Source organism: Triticum aestivum, chromosome 6D, assembly GCF_018294505.1.
Source record: "Triticum aestivum cultivar Chinese Spring chromosome 6D, IWGSC CS RefSeq v2.1, whole genome shotgun sequence".
Taxonomy (NCBI): Eukaryota; Viridiplantae; Streptophyta; class Magnoliopsida; order Poales; family Poaceae; genus Triticum; species Triticum aestivum.
Window position 1 is genome coordinate 193,069,981 of NC_057811.1, and position 24,815 is coordinate 193,094,795.

Below are 24,815 nucleotides of genomic sequence, written 5' to 3' on the forward strand. Positions count from 1 at the left end.
AGCGGAGTTCATTGTAGAGTGGACACCCTACCCTGACGAAGAAGCGCTGGAGATAGTTATCCCCGGCAAGGAAGCGCCCCAAGAATGGATCATGTACTTTGATGGTGCCTTCTCCCTCCAAGGTGCAGGAGCTGGCGTGCTTCTCGTTGCTCCCACTGGGAAGCACCTCAAGTACGTCGTTCAGATTCATTTCCCCTAGGAGAAGGCTACCAACAATACTACAGAGTATGAAGGGCTCCTTGCCGGGCTCAGGATTGCGACATCACTGGGAATCAAGAAGTTGATCATCGGTGGAGATTCGCAACTTGTGGTGAGGCAAGTAAACAAGGATTATCAAAGCCCATTGATGGAGGCATACATCGAGGAAGTGAGAAAGTTGGAGGAGCGCTTTGACAGATTGCAAACAGAGCACGTGCCACGTGCGGAAAACAGCATTGCTGATCATCTGTCAAAGTGCGCTGTGCAAAAACTCCCTGTGGAACCATGGACTTTTGTTCTCCATCTGACTCAACCCTCCGTATCCCCGGCAACGGTGGCCAGAAAGAGGAGGAAAATGGATTCCGGCAATCCTCTCCTGGCAGAGCTTCCCGAAGCCCCCAGCAGAGAGCTTGGTGGGAACAACTACCCTTTGATGGGCGAGCTCCACCCTCCCGCCAAACTACCAATCTTTGCATTTGAGGCATGCGCTCCCGTAAACGAGGAGGTGCCGCTGATCCTCGTTGTCGAGCCCCTGGCTCCAACTTGGGCACGACACATAGCCCATTTCCTCCAAACAGGAGAACTTCCCGAAGAGCAAGAAGAAGCTGAAAGAGTAGCCCGGAGGGCCGGTATGTATCAATTCGTTGATGACACGCTATACAGAAGAAGGCCCAACGGTGTGAAATTGACGTGCATTTACCAGGTAGAAGGAAAGGAACTAATGGCAGAGATACACAAGGGTATGTGTGGCTCCCACATTGGATCAAGGGCCTTGGTTGGAAAAGCTTTCTGGCAAGATTTCTACTGGCCCACAGCCCTCCAAGATGCAATTGAGCTAGTCACCAAGTGTGAAGCCTGACAGTTCCACTCCAAGAATATCCATCAGCCTGCTCAAGCTCTCCAAACAGTCCCTTTGTCATGGCCATTTTTGGTCTAGGAGCTCGATATCCTGGGCCCCTTCCCCCATGGTACCGGGAGCTTTGAATTCTTGTAAGTTGCAATCGACAAGTTTACAAAGTGGACGGAAGTGGAGCCCGTGAGGAAGGTGACTGCACAGTCAGCTATCAAGTTCTTGAAAGGATTGGTGTGCCGCTTCGGTATACCCACCCAAATCATTACCGACAATGGCACCCAATTCACAAGTCGTGCCTTCATGCAATATGTTCGTGCCCTTGGAAGCAAGATCTCATTTGCCTCTGTTGCCCATCCCAGAAGCAACGGACAAGCTGAGAGGGTGAACGCTGAAGTGCTGCGAGGACTCAAGACAAGAACATTTGATAAGTTGCAGAAGTGTGGTAGGCGATGAATCAACGAGCTTCTGGTGGTTCTTTGGTCCCTCCGTATGATACCAAATCGAGCTACCAGCCAGATTCCCTTCTCCCTAGTCTATGGGGCAGAAGCAGTGATCCCCATGGAACTCATATACGGATCACCTCGAGTGCTTGCCTATGATGAAGTAGAGCAAGAACAACACTGGGATGACAATGATGTGCTACTTGAGGAGAACCGTCTCTGGGCTGCTACGCATGGTGCACGCTACCAGCAAGCATGCGTTGCTATCACAGCCGTAGGGTTCAGGCCCGGAGTTTTGAGGAAGACAACCTTGTCCTTAGGCGTGTTTAGTCTGCCAAGGGTGCAAACAAGTTGACGCCGAAGTGGGAAACCCCTTACCGGGTAGTACGAGTCACCAGACCCGGCGCACTCCGTCTAGAGACCGGAGATGGCATTCGGTTGCAAAACTCATGGAACATTGGGCATCTCCGTAAGTTCTACCCGTAAGGCGCGGCTGTCGGGGACTACCCGACAGGCACCCTTTTGTACAAGCCTTGTCGATGTTGCATGTAACCCTTTGTACAAAGCCAAGCGCAGACCTTGAGCACCAGAGAAATAAACGAAGCGCTAGGGGCCCCGAAGAAGATTGCATGCATGCACAAGCACATCATGAGCATAGCATGATCATGTAGATAAGATCGCATGTAGCTTTGTTTTCACCTGCACTAAGCTGCAGGGTTCTTACCGCGGACTTGGTCCTGAAGAGAAGAAACGAAGACAAGCCTACATAGCAGTCCCCGGCAAGCCAAACAGGTAAGTTCCTTCTTATCCATACTCATTCTGTAAGGTGAAAACTTGTGCATATGAAAACCTCGCCACCTTCGAAACATAGGTGCTCCCACCCTTTGACTCGAATGCTGCTTCGGTCACGGTGGTCACAGTGACCTATGACGGAAAAGGTTCGGCAGGGGGCTGGTCCCTTTTTATAGTTTTGTGTCAGGTAGGCCTAGCCCCGCGCCAACAAACTGAGGGCACTGGCAGGATATCCTGCCGGGGAAAAACTTGTTTACTTGAATGTATAGAGGCATTTCACCTCTGCATGGATATGATACATGCACAAGTACCCGCAAGGCTTGCCTTTTTCGTTAATATGCTGATAAGCAAGTACATATCCTATAGAACACAACACATGGATAAAGAAGATTACATAATTTAGACTAAAGTTTGGCAAGTGCCTACATATTTTAAACTAAAAAAAGATAAGTGCCCTGCGATGCCTTTGCTCTGTCCCTCTCCTCCTCGAATCTGCAGGGGGAGATGAAGAAGATGGAGGGAAGACCTAGCTGGGATTCGGCGCCTCCCCAGGATCAGAAGGGCGCCATTCCCGGGCTGGGAGGAAGAAAATGGAGGGCAGGTGCAGTTGGTGGCATTGGTGAGACCCAGCCGGTGATGATGGTGTTGTCGGTGATCACGGCACGTCAGAGCGGTCGTCCTCACTCTTGACGCATCGTGGGTTGCCGCCGCCCTCCTCATCGCTGTCGCTCGAAGAGGCACGCCTGCTGTTGCTCGAGCACCCACCGCGGCGGCTAGGGCAGGCACCGAGCGCTCCGGGGGACTCCATAGAGAGCATGGTCGTCTCCATCGACCCGAAGCTAGAAGGATGTTGTCCCCTGAAGAAGCATGCACGGGCACAAGGAAATAAGAACCCACCTGTACACAAGATAAGCAGTACCCCAAAAGAGGGGATCTACCATAACCAATGGCGAACCGCATCAGCGGTCTCCCTTCATCATCACGGGCGAAGAGAGGATAGGCCACGGTCAACTACCACGCTTTGTGTTTACTATGGACTTCGGCGTGGTGTCGCTTATGTGGCCCTTCACTAAGGTTGGGATCACGGGTGGCCCAGCAACCAGCACGCCGGAGCCTCTACCTCCAACGCTACCGCCGCGCCGCCCGCGCGCCCACCTAAGGCCTTTTCCACCAAGTCACCGATCGGTGCGATGTGAGCCCCCAAGTGACTAAGTGGCTGTTATTTGGCACGTGGCAGCCACTTCCGAAGGAAATCACCTCCAAATGACACCCGTCCAGGGATGTGTCACACAAGCAGGCGAGAAGGTGGGCTATGCTATGATGTGACACTAAGCGGTGCATTTAATGCACCTTGTCTTGTCTGCAGAGTTACGTATGATAGCACTATTTGCTATCTAATCAGTGCACAATGACTGATTTGCCACTGTGGTGACCCCTTGATCTATAAAAGGAGGGTCGTGGCAACCTTAGAAAGGATTCGGACCCTTGTACACTCATACACGAGTAGCTGCTCTCGCCCTGAGGCAACCCTACCGGCCTAAAGCGCTGCGTCTCCACCACGGTCCTCTCATCAATCCACCAAAGCAGAACTAGGGTTTTGTGCCTCACGGCGGCCCGAACCTGGGTAAAAACTGCCCGTGTGATCGCTGTCGTGCTGCTCTGCGCCCTCCGCTCTTTATGCAATGCGCTCTTCCCCCTGCCGAACCACAAGGGGATGATGGCCCCATAGGTGTGTCACACCCTGATTTTCATGCCACAACACTTAAGCTAATAAATCATGATAAAATGTTGTTCGACAAAAACTTTTGAGTGTTTTGGACTTTGCTTGGATTGGATTTTGTCTGTTGTTTGCAAGTGCTCTAAAAATCAAATAAATCCTCCAACTCTTATACTCCCTCTCCTTGATCCAAAACTTTTCCCAATGATCATGACATGTGTATAGGGCAGCATAGTATTTTCTTTCAAAAATAATTTGGCCAAAAATTATTTTCTAAATTAGGTTTTCCAAAAAAAACCTGAGTTAAGGCTTGAACTACAAGTACTTAATCTGGGATGTGAAATATCTTTCAAAAATTATATTTGAATCCTATTAGATATAGGACTCCCAAAAACCACAAAAATATTATTTTAAAAGTTATTTTGCTATTTTATTTAAGGGATAATTAGATTTATGCCCCTAGTTGTGTCCCACTCGTCTGTTTTACCCCTAATTCCCAAAAGTCACCGGTTCTGTCCAAATCACTTTACTCCTCTTATGCTTTTGCCCTTTGACCGTTTGACCGTCAGTTTGAAAACTTCATAACTAATTCATACTAAATCAGAAAAATGCAAATAAGATACAAAATGTTCAGAAAAATATCACCTATAAGTCAGTGTCATTTGCATTCATGAAAAAAGTGTTGGAAAGTGCCCATCCGAGTTTTAACTCTTATGCTACCACCATGAATAGTAAAATCTAAAAAAGTTCAAAAAAAATTCAAAAATAATTTGGCGGCAAAGAATGACAAATGTTTTAAGTGCCTGCCAAGTTTCATTAGGGAATAACATTCGTGGGTGCCGCGGCAAAAAAAACAATCAGCACTCCAAAATAGATTATTTTTTCCCACGACTTTCACGAATGTCGTTCCCTAATGAAACTTGGCAAGCACTTAGAACACTTTTTTCATGAATGCAAATGACACTGACATATAGGTGATGTTTTTCTGAACATTTTGGTATCTTATTTGCATTTTTTAATTTTGTATGAATTAGTTATGAAGTTTTCAAACTGACGGTCAAATGGTCAAAGGGAAAAAGCATAAGAGGATCAAAGTGACTTGGACAGAATCGGTGACTTTTGGGAATTAGGGGTAAAACAGACGAATGGGACACAACTAGGGGCATAAATCTAATTATCCCTTTATTTAAAGACTTTTTCTTTAGGCCAGAAATGATCTTTAATAGGTACAAATTATTTTAAAGTTTCAAAAATATTTGAGAAAATTTAGGGAAACTCAGTGGACATATATTTTCCATATATATGAGTTTCAACGCGTGGTTATGTTCAAAATATTGGACAAAACCCTCCAAAACCATTTATGTATATTTTAAGCATTTGAAATATTTCTGTATGAAATATTGTCAAATAAATCCAAGAAAATTCTAGCAAGTCACATATGACTAATGTGATGATATTGCCAAGTTTTATTCGAATCTATCTATCTATCTATCTATCTATACCTATACTAATTACAGACTTCCTAGAAATTACCACGTTAATTAAAATTTACGAGCCGTTCATCTGATGGGACCAAGTTATTACGGTGGAGATACCCATATAATTCTCGCTTAATTATGTGCTTAATCACGAAAAAAAACTCAAAACGCCCACCGTTGTAGAAATAGAAGCCCTCCTCCCGATCTGCTAAAAAAATAGCCCTCCCATATCCCTAACCTCATCCCCACCATCCCACCCATCGCCTGCAATGGATCCGCCGCCGCCCTGATCCCGACCATCCGCCGCCGCTCTCTGCCCCATCCACCGCCGCTGCTCACCGCATTCACCCTCTGTTGCATCCCAGCACCTCCATAGCCACCGTGGACCATCTCTCTCCTTGGTCCTCTCTTGGATCAACATGCGGTAACGGATGCTTCCGGTCGCGTGGTGGTGATGCGGCTGGTCGGGGAACAAGGGTGAGGCGGACTGTGTCCCATTCATTGATCTTCCTCCAGCTCCAATTCCTCCTCTCCCACTGATCGTCATGTCTGCGACAGGCGCTCTGCTCACCTGCGGCAGCGATGCGTATGGCAACAACAATGTCCTTTTGTGCCCCTCCACTCTTCGGACCGCTGATGCACGGAAGTACGCAGAGAAGATCACGCTCCGCTTAGCAAATTCGTCCGTGTTCTAAGTGGCTGCTCGGCAAGGTAATTTTCTTCTCTGAAGTTCTCTCATGGAACTTGGTGGAATGGATTCACGGGTGTGTTAGGTGGAGTGCCACTGGATTGCCATGTTAGTGGGCAGTACACACAAATTTTGGTTTGGCAAGGAACCGAGTCAATACTATTGTCCTTCGGCTTTGCAATGGTGATTTAGATAGTTTTTTTTTACAATCATGGTGGTTTAGTTAGTTTCTTAACAGGTGCTTCAGTTAGGACTAATAGTCCATAGTGATCGATAAGATTCAATTCTGTAGAGGACAATACAATTTTGTATAATTGGTGGTTTAGTTAGTTAAAAAAATGGTTCATGGTCTCAACTGCTATTTAGCTTACTACAGTATAGTTGTGTGAATTGTCGCTCATGAATAACACCCAATGCATTGCTTTTTGTTGCCCAGTGTACTACAATTTAATATGCAGAACTTGAGCTTTCTTTGCCATGAAAACGTCTGTCCTAATTCCCCCTAGGAGTAATTAATTCCACGTCCATATTTCTGATCATTGATGATTCATCTGTTTATGGTGCAGAGACATGGTCACATGGATGATTAGCATCTTTTGGCAAAAGCATGTTAATTCACTCAAGAAATACTACTGCTCCGATAATTACAAAAGCATGTTAATTCACTAAAGAAATACTATTGCTCTGATGACTATGAGCATCGATATCTAATCCTGATTCTTGAGGACCACTTTAGGATGTGATCATTAATGCGGCTTCAAAGCTGCTTGACATAGCATGACATTTGATTTTTACTAATCTGAAAGCATCCATGTGACCACAATCTGATGTGTGTGCCATAGGATTAGTGTTGTTTGAAGAATTCTTAATAAGGAAATTCCACAATCTGATGTGTGTGCCATATGATTGGTGTTGTTTGAAGAATTTCTTCTTACCAAGCAGGCTTATGATTTTAGCTGTCAATGCAGAGCTTGTGCCGGATGTTCATCATCAACGCCAGATAGGGGTTCAGGCTCCTGTTGAACTCATGGCATCAGCCATATGGACCTGCATGTATTTGATAGTTTGCTCAATCAGATTTATCCCTTCAACCATAGTTAAGGCTACCACACTACTTCATTGAGATTTCTTTCCTACAGGACATGGATTTATAATCTCCAACAATACGGTCATGCTTCTTATATTTACTTTCAGTTCTAAATACATTTGTGATTTTCTATATGCTGTCTTACTAAACTGTGTGTCCTAAACCAACCATATAGTATATAGAAAGGATTTTAAAATGTTAGCTTATATTGCAAAATCTTGAAAATATGCGGTCTTTTTACTGTTTTTTCCGTGAACTTGGGGAGCTTGGGACAGAGTATGGTGTCAATAAGCAGTATATACCAGGACAATATTTTTGTGATATTGTATATACTAACTTAGTGATAATGGAGTGTTTACCACATTTTTGCCATGGACTCTATACTGCATTTTTGAACTGGTTAGAATAGCTGACGCCTTTTTTATCTTCCTTGTGGTATATGCTACCATCAGAGGGAGTATGTAAGGTACTAATTTCAAGTATATACTATTGTACTATATTTTGTCTATATACATAAACAACCAAGTAGTATGTGCACTTCTCTTTGTGCATGGCAGTATATACATCATTTTTTGTAAGGCAATATATAACACCTTTTTTGTGAACCAGTATACTACTTTATTTAGTCAGTACATATATACATAATCTTTTAGTCGATATATACTACTGTTCTTGATATAATGGGTAAAGCAGCGCACACATGACACGCAGCAACCGTTGTCGACTAGACGGTGGTGCCGCTGCATGGATCTATCAGTGCATGCCACGCCGCCACCGTTTCTTATTGCTGCCGTTGTCGATGAGATTGGCAGTGACGTCGCATGGGTCGACCAGTGCACACCATGCTGCCACGTTGTCGATGAGATGGTGGTGCCGTCTTATCCATCGATGCTATGTGACTAGCTTCGTCAATGGCTTTGCACCTTGATCCAGATTGTTTTCATGCAAAGCATGTCATGTTTGCCTCTTAATGACCACATCCGCTAAGTCAGCTCTCTCTCTCTCTCTACTACTGCAACTAACTAACTGTGATGATCTTCTCCAGGTTTTTTGGCTGGATACTGAGATGGCACCATTGTGCTGCTGAAGTTAAACCCTGTTTATTGGGACGTACAAGCGGTCGGCAAGCACACATGGCGGCCAGGGATAAGACATATTTTTCCAATGACTGCTGCTAGGATTGATGTCCTATTGCCGGAGAAACAATGGCAACAGTCACACCGTTTTGTCCAGCGATGATATCATCCATGTCTATTATTTTGTTGACAATCACCATAGGTGCCCGCTCTTTCTTAATAGATTTGCATTTTGATCTCTGTAGCTTTTTATGGATGAAACCTAACTATGTTACATGCATGCCTCATCTATGCATTTTACCACTACTATTTTCTTAAAGATGGTAACATTGTCCATCAGATCTTTTTCTTAGTTTCTTTCCAAGGTAATTGGTGTGGTTGATTGCTATCGAGTGCAAATATTCTGCTGCCGAGACAAAAAATACTTATCTCTGGATCTGAAATAGCAAACAGTAAATAAAAGTGATGCACACATTGGTCTTTGAATGTGACATACAAAAAAAGGATTTTATAATAACGTTTAAAGGTAGACCGTACAAATCAACATGTATAATTTTTCTGAAACTTCAAGAACGCACCATTCAGGGTTTTCACGAAATATCATGATATATTAATGTCACAGAGTTCTAGATCGTGGATTTGGTAAGCACACAAGATTTTGAATCACACCGTTAATAAAGGAGAAAGATAGTATATTTTGTGATGAAAATATAATAATTATTCTTAGAGTAAGGCATGTTAAATAATAAACTATGGCATACTGAGATCCAATAAGTCAATAGGCGTATGAAAAAACTGGTGAATATTGTCATATTGTAGATGCGCATGTTCAATTTCACATTTTAATTTAATTGCATAAATTGTGTATGACTCGAACTCTAGAGAAATTTTTCTCGGTGCGGGCACTCAATTCACGAGCCAAACATTGATGCGGGCTACTATGGGGGCTAGGAAGCAGGATCAACTTGAAGCCAACTTAAAATTAATTCTAGTGAGCATTTGGTCTTCATTTTGTCGCGATGCAAACACATGAACGTGTGGACTACCATCCATTGATGCGTGGAGACCAGGTTATTGTAGCAACATTTATGCCAATGTTTTTATCTACTGATCGATCTATAATTTCCTTTTTCTATTTATTTAGAGTTGATCTCTGTTTTCTCTTTGTCTGTTCATGCTTGTGGCAAAATTGCAGATATTCATGTATCGGCCTCACGCGTGTCGTTGCTGGAGCCCATTCATGGCGAGGATACATGGTTGATGGCCCAACAATCCTTATGGGATGGAAGGATCCCATGACTATAGGAATGGCACTAAATAAACTGTGTACTAACTAGAGAAATGATTTATTTCATAGGTCTAGAATATATAGGCTGACAAGTATTTGGCATTCTGTCTTTTTAATAAGTAGATGATTTTTCTACAATAGTTCCATGTTCATATGTCATGCTTCTTTGGTGCAATAGGAAACAATGCCATTGATCGACCAGATTATATAGGGATTTATATCATCCTGATATATATATTTCTACAAGTAGTTTATACGAGCCTCAAAACACTGATTTTCGATAAATCTTCTCTCTTTTGGTCTCTTATGTTTTCTTGCTTCAAAATATGTTATGGAATGTTTTGTGGGGCACATATCCAATATACATAGAAGCAAGGTTAATGAAAAAAAAGAAAATCTGAAATGTTAGAAGAAATTCTTTGGATCCTTTCATGTAACTTAAACTCAACTAATCAATCACTCTTTTTGGCCACATATGTTCTCTTGCTTCAAGTTTCTATATTATGGAATGAGTTTATCACTGAAAACAATTATAAAAATTTGGTTCTATCGGGCACATATCGGATATACATAAAAGCAAGGATAATGAAATAAAATAAAATCAAAAGTGTTAAAATAATTATTTGACTCCTTTTAAGTCACTTAGAATTAAAGTAATAAAAAAATGAGACACGTCATATGTGCTTGCAATTTCACTGGATGGATGGGCGTTTCACTTTTTTCCCCTTCATGTTATATGTTTTCATTCAACAAAATAATTACATACAACTTATTGCGAATGCACGGGTTGACGACTAGTCAAAATAGTTTTGGTTCACAAAAGTGCCCCAAAACCATCCGTGTCCAGATCCAAATTTGAGCAACTCTACTTTGCCAACTGACTCCTTTTGGTCTCAATTTTTGTGGACATTCTAAAATACTCAAATGGTGACACTACACCAAGTGGTGCATCAAGGAGAAAAGATTTGCATGACTAACTCTTGGAAAACCCATTTCTGTTGATTTCTAGGGTTTGCCAAAGTTACATTGGCAACTTTCTCCAAATGGACTAAAACTTGGTGATCCATCTCAACTCTATATTTCATTTGATCCTGTTAATTCTCATGTCAAGTGGAAGTGGAATTCATTTTCTTGCTCAAAACTTTATCAAACACCTTATGCCATTTTTTCCAAAATCATCATTTTGACCCCTTCCACGATTCTTCTTGAGTTCAATACCAGGGCTACTCCTAGTCCTACTCTACCTCCAGTAACAATGGCAAGTTCATAGCTCCATTATTGGGGGTGAAAACCTCTCCCTCTCTCTCTGGACAACATCTTTCTCTCTCTCCCTCAACCTCTCTCCTCTCCTAGTGGCTCTTCAGAGCATCCAATGCCCCTCCCCACTTCTTTACTTCTCTGCGCTACCAGATACGAGTGGGCATGCCCCTGCCGCTTAAACAATGCTAGGGCATGCCAAACGCATGCTCAGAGCGCGCTACAGTGCGCCAAGACACTGCAGCCGCCCTCTGCCCGACGCCTCCGACCACCTCGGCTCTCCCCCGCGCGCCAGCAGGACCACCTCGAAGTCTGCAGCATGCTACACCCCTGTCCCCCTCTTCCTTCTCCCTCCTGCTTCCTCCCTCATATGCGCACCGGCCGCCCGAAAGCTCCAATAGGCAGCCTCACACGCGCGACGCCTCTGACCCTTCCCCGCTCCCCCGTTCTCTTCCCCTTAGCCTAGACCATATCCAGGAACGCCCTGGACATGGCCCCGGGTGCCAATGCAGCCTCTGGCATTGCCTTGGCCGTGGCCGTGGACGACACCCATGGTGCGCCATGGCTTTGCCATAGAGAGCCTCTCCAAGCCCCTCTCTTGACGCCCTTCACTCTCTCTCCCTCTCCTACTTCTCCTGGACCATCCCACTCCTCCTCCCGTGCCTCCCTTCTCCTCCTGCCACAGCACGACCGCCGCTTCGGCTCGCTCAAATTCGAGCAACGTCGAGCTCACCTCGCTCCCATTCCACCACCAACGCGCTCCCCCTAGTTCGGCAATCCTCCCCACCTCCTCAAACCATCGCCAGGACACCCGAACGCCGGGAGCCACGGACGGCCAACGGCCTCCCCCGCCACCGTCAAAACCGGGGTGACCTCGGTCCCCTCCGGCGGACGTGACCTACCCCAGCGGATGCTCCGCTCCGCGCCGAGCTCGCCCATAGGCGGAGCGCCGCGGGAGACGGGCGGAGGCGCCGGCTATCGCCGTACGAGCACCGGCGGTGCGCTCTGCCTCCCGTCCTCTCCTTCGAGCGGGAGGTAGAGGACAACCACGCCACCAACCGGCAGGGGCCCCACCTGTAAGCGGCAGCGGCGGCTTGGCCGGCCCCTCTGTCAGGTTAAGTGGAGACGGGCTCCCACGAAAACCGCCTTCGCGACTGCAGACGTACCCTGGGAGTACGCCTTCGACGCCACCACTTCCCCTGCGAGGCTGGGCCACTGGGCTGAGCCCAGTAGGTGTTATTTAGCTGCGCTTCGCCCAGAGCGCGTAATAAGGGTAACTCCTTATTCTCTTTCTTTTTCTTGGAATATTGTAAAATACCTAAACAATTCGTTTGTAATCCCAATTTAGTGATTCAAAATCCTAGTGACTCTATAAATCATGATCTATCACGTGGTGCTACTTGTACATTTTTTCAGAAACATTTCCTTCACAAATATATATGATATCCCATTTTCCCATTTCTGTGATAAACTTTAGAAAATCACAGAGAGCCCATTTTTGATCAAAAGGACACGATACACATTCCTAGATACTTATAAGTTCTAAACTTAGATTTTGAACATTTTTTTCCAGTACTTTCTATGCCAAATGAAATATTGGTCCATTTCTCCATATATTGCCAACTTTGCAAATTCATAGGAAAATCATTTGAACTCAAAATCCAGTGAAACCAACTCCTAGATGCTTCTAAAATCATTCCTTGTTAAATGGGTCCTTTTCTCATTTTTCAAAATAATATTTCTGTATACTTCTTGCAAATCCATAAATCCCTTGAATCCTTCATATTGAAATGTTCAAAAATCCTCATTGATCCACATACCATAAAAACACTTTGGTCATTTTTCATATGGCCAAAGGTATCCTAGAAAATTCCAGCTCACATTTTTAGAGCAGTTTTAATTTTGCCTTGTTGTGTTCCTTATTGTGATTGTTTCCGACGTTAGTTGATGAAGTAGACGGAATACTCAGAGATGGACCAGAAGGATTGAAGATCTTGCGGAGCCAGGCAAGCAGCCCTTTGACATGATGCACCTCTCTTGTTCATCAATAAATTTTCCGTATGCATGATGACATTGTTGATTATGAACTTGATATAACATTGCATTGATGCATGTCCGTTGTTACTTGCATGTTCGTAGCTCTACCTTGTGCTAGAGGTGCAATGAAAAATACTTGATATTGACGCATGATGTTGCATCTATGCCATGGTCATTTCTTGGTTACAATCCTTTGAAAACCCCATCGGTGCCCCTAATGCTCGTGGGTAATGTTGAACTAGGTCATCACTTGATGAAGAAGTGGTGCACCGAAGCAAGTGAATATGTGTTGTTTACAGAGACAGATTAGATTTAAGACTTGTTGACCGTCCCAACTAAACATGCGCAACCACTCTACCCTTATATGGGAAAGGGCATTATTGATTACCTAGTTCATGCTAACATGGATGCCCGCATTACTAGTGACGGGAGTGGCGTGGTCACTCTCGGGACGGGGTCGTGCTAGGTAGGGCGGCCATGACTATTTTTATAGGTCACCGGACACACCGTTGGTACCCCGTGCTTGTGATATGTGATGAATACGGGAGCGTGGCTCCACAAATTTTTTTAGTATGTGACAATGTTTGGCACGGGGGCTGCTAACAATCGAGTGGACTCCTTGTTAGGCACGGCTAGGGAAAGGTAGTGATCGGGTGCTTACCCCAGGTACTTGAGGTACCAGGGGTCGTGGATGACACGGAAGTTCCCAGGATCTTGTGGGTAAAGTGTGCAACCTCTGTAGAGTGTCAAACTATTCGAATAGCCGTGTCCACGGTCAAGGACGGTTGGGTGCTGCTGCTTAGACTATGTCCATATGTTTCTGACAAACAACACAGTTTGGTAGCATTGTTGATGTGATTCGTGAGGATGTCACGATGAGCTTGAGCATGAGTTGTTCATAAATCTTCCTTGACGTTGATGTTTGTAACGTCTTGATACTTATTGCAGACGCATTCATGTCCTTGATAAATGTTGATCATACTTGCATGAGAAAAACTATCTTACCACCAACATGCCAACATAGTGATATTATCATGCATATGTCATTTTGTTACCATTCATGGGTTGCTTGCAAGTACATTCAAAGTACTCATTAGCTTGCCACTGGTTATTTTATTGGCCAGGCATGAAAGAAAAGGATATGATGAAGAATACTTTGGTGACGAACATGCGAGCTAGGACGCTTCCCAGTCAGAATGCCTGTAGGGTTAAGGCAGATGACTGGGTTCACGCTATCGTTGAAGATTTCCGTTGCAAGTTTATGAAGACTTGGCCATAAAGGTCATATTTGAGTAAAACGGTATTTACTGGGTGTAAGACTCTTGTTATTCAATTTCCGTGTGTTCAATGAGCATTGATCTCTGGGATCACTGTACACGGGCATTCGGTGATCACGACTTATGAGTCGGGGTCCCCATAGAGCTAGTATCAGAGCCATCCTAACTGTAGGAAGCCTTAATTAGCATGGTCGTTAGTTAGGGTAAAACTATTTTCAAAACTATTGCTAATTTTCAAACTGTCTATACTTCTCTTCCCTTCTGAGTTTTTCAGAAAACAAGATACATTTTCCCTATTGATCTCTTCCCCCTCAAAACTTTTTGTAAATGGTCGCTAGTACCCTTATGCCCCTGACCACTAGATTCCTTGAAATCCTTGTGGATAACCTAGAAGGAATATGTCGGCGTCCTAGGAACGGGGGTCCCCACACTTGCCTGCCTGCGGCCCATGACGTGGCTCCACCAACAGCCTGGTACGGCCCATCTTCGGCAGCAATCACTCAAGACCCTCGTGAGGCGGACGACACCAAGACCTCCTCAGGGGCAGCCTCACTAGGCTGGCTCCCAAGGAGCGGAGATATCTATGCAAGGGCCACCTCGCGAGGTTCACGTGACGTGAGCCATGACGACCAAGGCCAGGCGGGCGCCAGCGGGTGCAGTGTACCAGTTTCCTCTTTGGTGCTAAAGGGGCAAGCGCAGGCGAGGAGTCCCGAGGCGTCAGGCAAAGGTTTCCATATCGGTGCAACGAGACCAAGACCAGCAGGACGGCAGGACGGAGGTCACTGCGGAGCCCACGGCGGCGTCACCACCAGAGCCTTTGGTAGGCGAAGACCACCTTTTGTCAGGATAGCTTGTACTAGTTGTCTCCCTTCAAATTTGGCCGTTGTGGGATCCCTTCCCGCCTAACATTTGAGAAGAGGACCAAGGCCTCTATAAATAGGACTAGCCACCACCATAGGAGGCAACTGGTCTTGGATAAGATCCATTCCACCAAGGCCATCGCACCAGCTCACCGAGCTCTACAACTCCTCTCCTCAGGAGGCCGTTCTTACCTTGTACTGTTCATCCTCAGCCTACAAGGCAATCCACCACACCACACTGGAGTAGGGTATTACACCGCAACAGTGGCCTGAACCAGTATAAACTCTTGTGTCTCTCGTTCCTTGGGTTCATGGAGCTAGGCCTTGGGATTGTTGTGCGAGCGAGCTAGGGAGAGAGAGAGAGAGATCTTCGTGCGCACCCCCGTGTTCGAACCTCAAGGGTTTGCTGGAACCCGTAATCCGACATTTGGCGCGCCATGTAGGGGGTGCACCAAAGCTTCGCTTCCCCGCTTGCTTCATGGGAATCCGGGCCTTCACCCCCGTCTTGCGGCGCGTGCGGTGGCCGCACAAGTTCAAGCCAGAGATGCCGCCTCGATATGATGGCACGGCGGATCCAGCGGCTTTCCTGCCGGCGTACGAGGAGGTCGTTCTCGAAGCCGGAGGCGACGACCAAGTCATGGCCAACTGGTTCCCCATGGCCCTCGCGGGCGTGCCACGCGCCTGGTTGCTCAACCTGTCGGGGTCCTCTATGGCCTCCTGGGAGGAGCTGCGCAGCCTCTTCATCACACACTTCGCGGCGCAGGCGCCCCCAGCCGTTGCAGCCCTCCTTGGTGGATCGCAGTCACCACCCTCGGATCGCCACGTCAAGCAGTTCGTACGCTAGATGGGCACTGCTCGCGCGCAGCAGGGGGCTCCCCCGGAATGGGCGGTGCCCCAGGCTGACCTCACCTTCAGTTCAGAGGACCACCCGGCAATCGCTGCAGGCTCAGGCGCTCTCCTGATGCTCTGCACGCCCACCATCTTCAATGTAGCAGTCACCAAGACCCTCATCGACGAGGGGGCAGGCCTCAATGTGCTCTCCGTGGAAGCCTTCAGCTTGCTCCACGTACCGCTCGGCCGGCTCCGCCACACCAAGCCTTTCTCCGGGGTCGGCAGTGGTTCCACCAGCCCCCTAGGGCAGATCTGCCTCCCCGTCACCTTCGGCACCCGCGACAACTACCGCACCGAGCTCACCGACTTCGACATCGCTCGCATCGGCCTTCCGTACAACGCAATCCTCGGCTACCCTACCTTGGCCCAGTTCATGGCGGCAACCCATCTCGCCTACAACCTCATGAAGATGCCAGGAAACAACGGTGTTCTCACAGTGGCCGGGGACACCAAGGAGGCCCTGGCGGCCATCAGGATCGCCTTCAGGGCCGCAGCGGCAGCTCGCCCCGCAGATGAGGCAGCGTCCGGAGCCCAGGGGGCTGCACCAGCAAAGAAGAAGCAGCTGTTTTTGCCAAATCGTACCAAGACGAAGCAAGTACCGGTCGATCATGACGGGGCCTCAGGAGCCACCTTCACCATAGGCGCCAACCTCGACCCGGACAAGAGGCACTAGTGAAGTTCTTGCGAGTGAACAAGGATGTATTCGCCTGGGAGCCCAAGCAGCTGGTGGGGGTCACGAGGGGAGTAATCGAGCACCACTTGAGGGTATGCCCCAACGTGCGCCCAGTGAAGCAGAAGGCGCAGTGACAATCCACAGAGAAGCAGTCCTTCATCATCCAGGAAACTCAAAAGCTACAGGCAGCGGGTGTCATCCGTGAGGTCCGGTACCCGGAGTACTTGGCGAACCCCGTTGTCGTGCCCAAGAAGGGTGGGAAGGAGCGCATGTGTGTCGACTTCACCAACCTCAACAAGGCCTGTCCTCAGGACTCCTTTCCACTTCCGCGCATTGATCAGATCGTCGACTCCACCGCCGAATGCGACCTGTTATGTTTCCTGGATGCATTCTTGGGTTACCACCAAATCAAGTTGGTAGTGGAAGACGTAGAGAAGATGGCCTTCTTGACCCCGTGCGGGGTGTACTGCTACACCTGCATGCCGTTCGGGCTGCGCAACACTGGGGCAACCTTCCAGCGACTGATGCGCATCGCCCTAGGCCAGCAGCTCGGGAGGAACGCGGAGGCCTATGTCGACGACATTGTGGTGAAGTCTCGGGAGGCCAAGACCCTCATTCAGGACCTGGATGAGACGTTTGCCAGCCAGCGCCAAGTGGACCCGCAGCTTAATCTAGAGAAGTGTGTGTTCGGCGTCCCATCTGGCAAGCTGCTGGGTTTCCTCGTGTCGCATAGGGGGATCGAGGCGAATCCGGAGAAGGTCAAGGCAATAGAAGACATGAGCCCGCCTCAGACCCTCAAAGAAATGCAAAAGCTCGCGGGTTGTGTGACCTCGCTGGGGCGCTTTATCTCCAAGCTAGGGGAGCGTGCCCTGCCCTTCTTCAAGCTGATGAAGAAGAAAGGCCCAATCGAGTGGACCCCGGAGGCCGACCTAGTATTTCAAGACCTCAAGAGGTACCTGACTAGCCCACCAGTAATGGTAGCGCCTCGTCCCCTCGAGCCCCTGGTGCTCTACCTAGCCGCCACGCCTCATTCCGCCAGCGTTGCACTGGTGGCCGTCCGCGAAGAACATCAGGCCAAGAGCCAGCCGCATAGCGCCTTACCTTCAGATGGGAAGGTGCGGCACGACGATGGCGCACCTGAAGCCACAGCGATGTCGGCAGACGACCAGGCTCCACAAGACGGTGCCCTCAAGGCCACGGTGGCCTCAATGGGCAGCCAGGCTCCCGAGGTCACCATGCCTTCGGAGGCGCCCCAAGCCCCGGAGGCCTTGGACCCCATCGAAGCTCCTACCCTCGTCGAGCACCTAGTGCACTTCGTGAGCACGGTGTTACGGGACGCAAGGGTGCGCTATCCCATGCCGCAGAAGCTTCTACTCGCGCTCCTTGTGGCCTCGCGCAAACTGTGTCACTACTTTCAAGGCCACCCCATCAAGGTCGTCTCGGCGTACCCGCTGGAGAGGATACTCCAGAGCCTCAATGCTGCAGGAAGGGTCGCTGAATGGAACAGCGAGTTGCAGGCGTTCCAGCTAGAGTTCAGCACCACCAGGGTCATCAAGGGAGCCGCGCTTGCCGACTTCGTGGCGGAATGGACGGACGCCCCAAGACCCGAAGTGAATGAAGACGGATGTCTCTCACCAGGAAGCGAAGCACCAGACGGCTGGGTCATGTACTTCAACGGTGCCTTTGCATGCCAGGGTGCGGGGCTGGCGCCGTACTCGTCTCGCCCACCCAAGACAAGCTCTACGATGCCGTGCAACTCGGCTTCCAGCGGGGCGAGAAGGTCTCCAACAGCATCACGGAATACGAGGGGTTGATCGCTGGTCTCAAGGCTGCGGCGGCCTTGGGAGTGAAATGCCTCACCATCAATGGCGACTCTCAGCTCCTCGTCAACTTTTCCAACAAAGTGTATGAGCCAAAGGACAAGCACATGGAGGCATACCTCGTGGAGGTGCGCAAGATGGAGAAGCAATTTCTGGGCCTGGAGCTGCAGCATGTGCCTCGCGGCACAAACAAGGAAGCCGACGACATCGCCAAGAGGGCGTCCAAGCGTCAGCCACAGGAACCCGGCGTCTTCGAGGAGCGGCTCTTCAAGCCTTCTGCGGCCCCTCTGGCCGCGGAGCCCGCACCGCCTCGAGAGGAGCTTCCCCCGCCACCAGCCTCAGGAGCCCCAGCCTGCGGCCCAACCTCAGGAGCGCGCATACTCCTCGCGCTTGAACCTCAGGAGGGGTGTTGGACTAAAGAGTTCAGGGCATACCTGGGACAAGGAATACTACCGGAGAAGGAGGAGGACGCGGAGCGCGTGGCCCAGCAGGCTACAACATACTGCCTACAGGATGGTGAGCTATACAGAAAACGACCAAACGATGTTTCCTTGCGATGCATTTCTAGGAAGCAGGGGTGCGAGCTGCTAGCTAACATACATGGCTAAGATTGCGGGAATCGCTCGTCGTCGCGCACCCTGGTGGGAAAGGCGTTCCGCAGCGGGTTCTACTGGCCCACGGCACTCAACGACGCAACCGAGCTGGTGAGATCCTGCGAGGCCTGCCAGTTCCATGCCAAGCAAATCCACCAGCCAGCTCACGGCCTCCAGACTATCCCACTCTCTTGGCCGTTCATGATCTGGGGGCTGGATATCCTGGGTCCATTCCCTCGAGCGCCCGGGGGCTACCGCTACCTCTACGTCACCATCGACAAGTTCACCAAATGGGCGGCGGTGGAAGCCGTCCGCACCATCCCAGCCGGGTCCGCAGTCAAGTTCATCAAGGGCCTCGTGAGCCGGTTTGGGGTCCCTAACTGCATCATCACCGACAACGGCTCGCAGTTCACTATCAATCTCTTCAAGACATATTGTGCTAACCTTGGAAGGCAGATTTGCTATGTCTCAGTGGCACACCCCAGGAGCAATGGCCAAGCCGAGCGCGCCAACGCGGAGGTCTTGAGAGGCCTCAAGACCAGGACCTTCAAGAAGAAGCTCGAGGCCTGCTGTAGGGGCTGGCACGACGAGCTCTAGTCCATGTTGTGGTCCATCCGCACCACAGCCACCAAGCCAACATGCGAGGCCCCGTTCTTCCTCGTCTACGGAGCAGAAGCGGTTCTCCCTCACGAGGTCAGGCGTCGCTCCGCGCGGTTCCTGGCGTTTGACGAGGCACATCAGGACGCCATGCGGGGGATGGACCTCGTGCTGGGGGAGGAACACCGCCGCCAAGCCTCGCTCCGAGAGGCAAGGTACCAGCAGGCGCTGCGACGGTATCACTGCCGTAGCGTCCGCTGTCAGCGTCCTGGGAACGGGGGTACCCAGACTTGCCTGCCTGCTGATACGTCTCCATCGTGTCTACTTTTCCAAACACTTTTGCCCTTGTTTTGGACTCTAACTTGCATGATTTGAATGGAACTAACCCGGACTAACACTGTTTTCAGCAGAATTGCATGGTGTTATTTTTGTGCAGAAATAAAAATTCTCGGAATGACCTAAAACTTCATGGAGAATATTTTTGGAATATATAAAAAATACTGGCGAAAGAATCAAGACCAGGGGCCCACACCCTATCCATGAGGGTGGGGGGCACGCCTACCCCCTCGGCGCGCCCCCTGTCTCGTGGGCCCCCTGAGGCTCCACCGACCTCAACTCCAACTCCATATATTCACGTTTGGGGAGAAAAAAAATCAGAGAGAAGGATTCATCGCGTTTTACGATACGGAGCCACCGCCAAGCGCTAATCTCTCTCGGGAGGGCTGATCTGGAGTCCGTTCGGGGCTCTAGAGAGGGGAATCCGTCGCCGTCGTCATCATCAACCTTCCTCCATCACCAATTTCATGATGCTCACTGCCGTGCGTGAGTAATTCCATCGTAGGCTTGGTGGATGGTGATGGGTTGGATGAGATTTATCATGTAATCGAGTTAGTTTTGTTAGGGTTTGATCCCTAGTATCCATTATGTTCTGAGATTGATGTTGCTATGACTTTGCTATGCTTAATGCTTGTCACTAGGGCCCGAGTGCCATGATTTTAGATCTGAACCTATTATATTTTCATGAATATATGTGAGTTTTTTATCCTATCTTGCAAGTCAATAGTCACCTACTATGTGTTATGATCCGGTAACCCCGAAGTGACAATAATCGGGACCACTCCCGGTGATGACCGTAGTTTGAGGAGTTCATGTATTCACTAAGTGTTAATGCTTTGGTCCGATACTCTATTAAAAGGAGGCCTTAATATCCCTTAGTTTCCAAGAGGACCCCACTGCCACGGGAGGGTAGGACAAAAGTTGTGGTTGTATTGACAACTCAACTGCTAATACTTGAGAATATTCTTTGGCTCCCCTTGTGTCGAATCAATAAATTTGGGTTGAATACTCTACCCTCGAAAACTGTTGCGACCCCCTATACTTGTGGGTTATCAAGACTATTTTCTGGCACCGTTGCCGGGGAGCATAGCTCTATTCTTTGAGTCACTTGGGATTTATATCTGCTGATCACTATGAGGAACTTGAAAGACGAAAAAACCAAGATTTATCCCTCAACTACGAGGGGAGGTAAGGAACTGCCATCTAGCTCTGCACTTGATTCTCCTTCTGTTTTGAGTAAACTTGCGACACCTAAACCTGCTTCTACTATTAATTCTGATATGTCGCATGTTATTGATGATGCCACTTCTACTATGCATGATACTTATGATGAAACTACTTCTATGCTTGATACTACTGTGCCACTAGGTGAATATCTGGATGAACCACTTGCTAGGCTAGAGAGAATGAAATTATTGAAACTGATAATATTGATGAAAGTGATGATGAAGATTCTCCCCCTAGATATGAATTGCCTGATGTACCTGAGGGTTATGTTATGGATGAAGAAACTGCTAGAGTTTTTCTTGCTTGCAATGATAGATATGATCTTAAGAAATTATTAGCTAAGCTGAAAGAAAAGTATCTGAATGCTAGAATGAAATATGACCCTGCTTTTGCTACTTCACCTATCTGTATTTCCGATAAGGATTATGATTTCTTTGTCGATCCTGAGATAATTACTTTGGTTGAATCTGATCCTTTTTATGGCTATGAATCTGAAACTATTGTGGCACATCTTACTAAATTGAATGATATAGCCACCCTATTCACTCATGAGGAAAAAATTCGTTACTACTATATCCTTAAATTATTTCCGTTCTCATTAAAGGGTGATGCTAAAACATGGTTTAATTCTCTTAATCCTGGTTGTGTGCGTAGTCCCCATGATATGATTTACTACTTCTCTGCTAAATATTTCCCCGCTGATACGAAACAAGCTGCCTTAAGGGAAATATATAATTTTGTGCAAATTGAAGAAGAGAGTCTCCCACAAGCTTGGGGGAGGCTTCTCCCATTACCTAATGCTTTGCCTGATCATCCTCTTAAGAAAAATGAAATACTTGATATCTTTTATAATGGACTAACCGATGCTTCCAGAGACCACCTGGATAGTTGTGCTAGTTGTGTTTTCAAGGAAAGAACTGTTGATCAAGCTGAATTGCTATTGAATAATACGTTGAGTAACGAAAATGATTGGACACTTCCTGAACCAACTCTTAAGCCAACTCCGAAGAAGAGGGGTATTTTATTTCTCAGTCCTGAAGATATGCAAGAGGCAAATAAATCTATGAAAGAAAAGGGTATTAAAGCTGAAGATGTTAAGAATTTACCACCTATTGAAGAAATACATGGTCTTGATAACCCGAGACAGGTAGTAAAGGTAAATTCTCTCTATAGATATGATAAAGCTGAAATACATGGTCTTGATAACCCGAGACAGGTAGTAAAGGTAAATTCTCTCTATAGATATGGTCTTGGATGAGTTTGATGACTTTATGGTTAAACAAGAAAACTTCAATGCTTATGTTGGTAGACAATTGAAACGTAATGCTTATATGATTGAACACTTAAGTGATTATATGTCTAGAGTTAAAGGTGAACTTAAACTTATTAGTAAACATGCTTCTATGGTTACCACTCAAGTAGAACAAGTGCTTAAAGCTCAAAATGATTTGCTCAATGAATTAAATGACAAGAAAAATGATAATGCTGTTAGAGTTCTGACTAGAGGGGGTAAAATGACTCAGGAACCTTTGTATCCTGAGGGCCATCCTAAGAGAATTGAGCAAGATTCTCAGAGAACTAAGGTAGATGCACCTAATCCTTCTAAGAAGAAGAAAAAGAAAAATGATAGGACTTTGCATGCTTCGAGTGAACCTGTTGTTGACACACCTGAGAATCCCAATGATATTTCTATTTCGGATGATGAAACACAATTTGGTGATGAGCATGAACCTAGTGATAATATTAATGATGATGTTTATGATGATGCTCAACCTAGCAATGACAATGATGTAGAAATTGAACCTGCTGTTGATCTTGATAACCCACAATCGAAGAATCAACGTTATGATAAGAGAGACTTCGTTGCTAGGAAGCACGGTAAAGAAAGAGAACCATGGGTTCAGAAACCCATGCCTTTTCCTCCTAAACCATCCAAGAAAAAGGATGATGAGGATTTTGAGCGCTTTGCTGAAATGATTAGACCTATCTTTTTGCGTATGCGTTTGACTGATATGCTTAAAATGAATCCTTATGCTAAGTACATGAAAGATATTGTTACAAATAAGAGAAAGATACCGAAAGCTGATATTTCCACCATGCTTGCCAGTTATACTTTTAATGGTGGAATACCTAAGAAACTAGGAGATCATGGAGTACCAACTATACCATGCTCCATTAAAAGAAACTATGTCAAAACTGCTTTATGTGATCTTGGAGCCGGTGTTAGTGTTATGACTCTCTCTTTATATCGTAGACTTGATTTGAATAAGTTGACACCTGAAATATCTCTGCAAATGGCCGATAAATCAACTGCTATACATGTCGGTATTTGTGAGGATGTGCCTGTTGTGGTTGCAAACATTACTATTTTAATGGACTTTGTTATTCTTGATATTCCCGAGGATGATAGTATGTCGATTATCCTTGGTAGACCCTTTTTGAATACTGCAGGGGCTGTTATTGATTGCAACAAAGGCAATGCCACTTTTCATGTTAATGGTAATGAGCATACGGTACACTTTCCGAGGAAACAACCTCAAGTCCACAGTATCAATTTTATTGGAAAAATTCCAATGATTACTATTGGAGGTTTTGAATTTCCTCTTCTTACTGTCAAGAAGAAATATGATATTCTTATTATTGGGGATGTGCATATCCCCGTTGAGGTAACCTAGTGCTATTCGAAAATTCTCCGGTTTCATGCGATTCGGAATGAGTTTGTTAACAAGACTTGATCAACCTTGTTAGTGGATTCCTTTTGAGGAGCATGAGATGGATGAAGTTAGAAAGCACAACCCTCTGTACCCTCCTTTTACTTTCTGTTATTTAGATTAAATAAAGCAAAAATAGTATTTTCTGTCTGTTTTCTGAATTATCCTTGCAATAAAAATACCCCGAAAATAAAAGTTCTCCAAATGCCCTGAAATTGAAATATGATTTTTTTGTAGAATATTTAAGAATATCTGGCACTGAGAACACACCAGAGGGGGCAACCACCTTGCCACGAGGGTGCAGGGCGCGCCCCCTGCCTCGTGGGCCCCACGTGGCCCCCCTCCACTTATTCTTGCACCAACACACTTCGTCTTCCTCCAGAAAAAATCACCACACAGCTCAAACCCGTGTTCTAGCTCATTTTGCTGCGATTTTCGAACTCCTTGCTCAAAGCTTCACTCCCAAAACTGCTTTGGGGGATTGTTCTTCGGTATGTGACTCCTCCAATGGTCCAACTAGTTTTTGTTCTAGTGCTTTATTGATTACAAATTTTTGCTGCTTAGGTGACCCTATTCTTGAGCTTGCATGTCAAATTTATATGGTCCCAAGTAGTTCTAATGCATGATATATCCTCTAGGCACTTGTGGGAGTAGTTGCTATTAATCTTGTTGAGTTTGGTTCACTTTTATTTTGAGTTGCTAAAATTTTCAGAAAATGATGAGGAAATTATTGAGGGGCTCTTCGAGCCGAAGCTCGAAGGATAAGCAAAGTGAAGAGAATAAGAAGCCCACATATAATATTCCTCGCACCGCGGAGGTTCGGCCGTGTGAATGGCCTTGTGATGAGTTATTGAGAGCAGTCGGGATTCATGATGATTTTTATTACTTGGCTGAGAGTGTGGGCCTCATCGACTTCCTC

At 46.9% G+C, this 24,815-nt stretch overlaps 1 long non-coding RNA gene across 3 annotated transcripts; it reads left to right on the forward strand.

The window, feature by feature from the left end:
* Positions 1–5,667: 5,667 nt before the first annotated feature.
* On the forward strand, positions 5,668–9,924 carry LOC123144432 (uncharacterized). 3 transcript variants are annotated; one of them, XR_006471458.1, is made up of 5 exons: positions 5,668–5,955; positions 6,037–6,189; positions 7,135–8,531; positions 9,212–9,399; positions 9,525–9,924. It is a non-coding gene; the product is annotated as an uncharacterized lncRNA (long non-coding RNA). The 3 variants fall into 3 exon arrangements; XR_006471459.1 differs by lacking the exon at positions 9,212–9,399 and having other exon boundaries at positions 5,669–5,955; XR_006471457.1 differs by lacking the exons at positions 9,212–9,399; positions 9,525–9,924 and having other exon boundaries at positions 5,672–5,955; positions 7,135–8,799.
* The last annotated feature ends 14,891 nt before the right edge of the window (positions 9,925–24,815 follow it).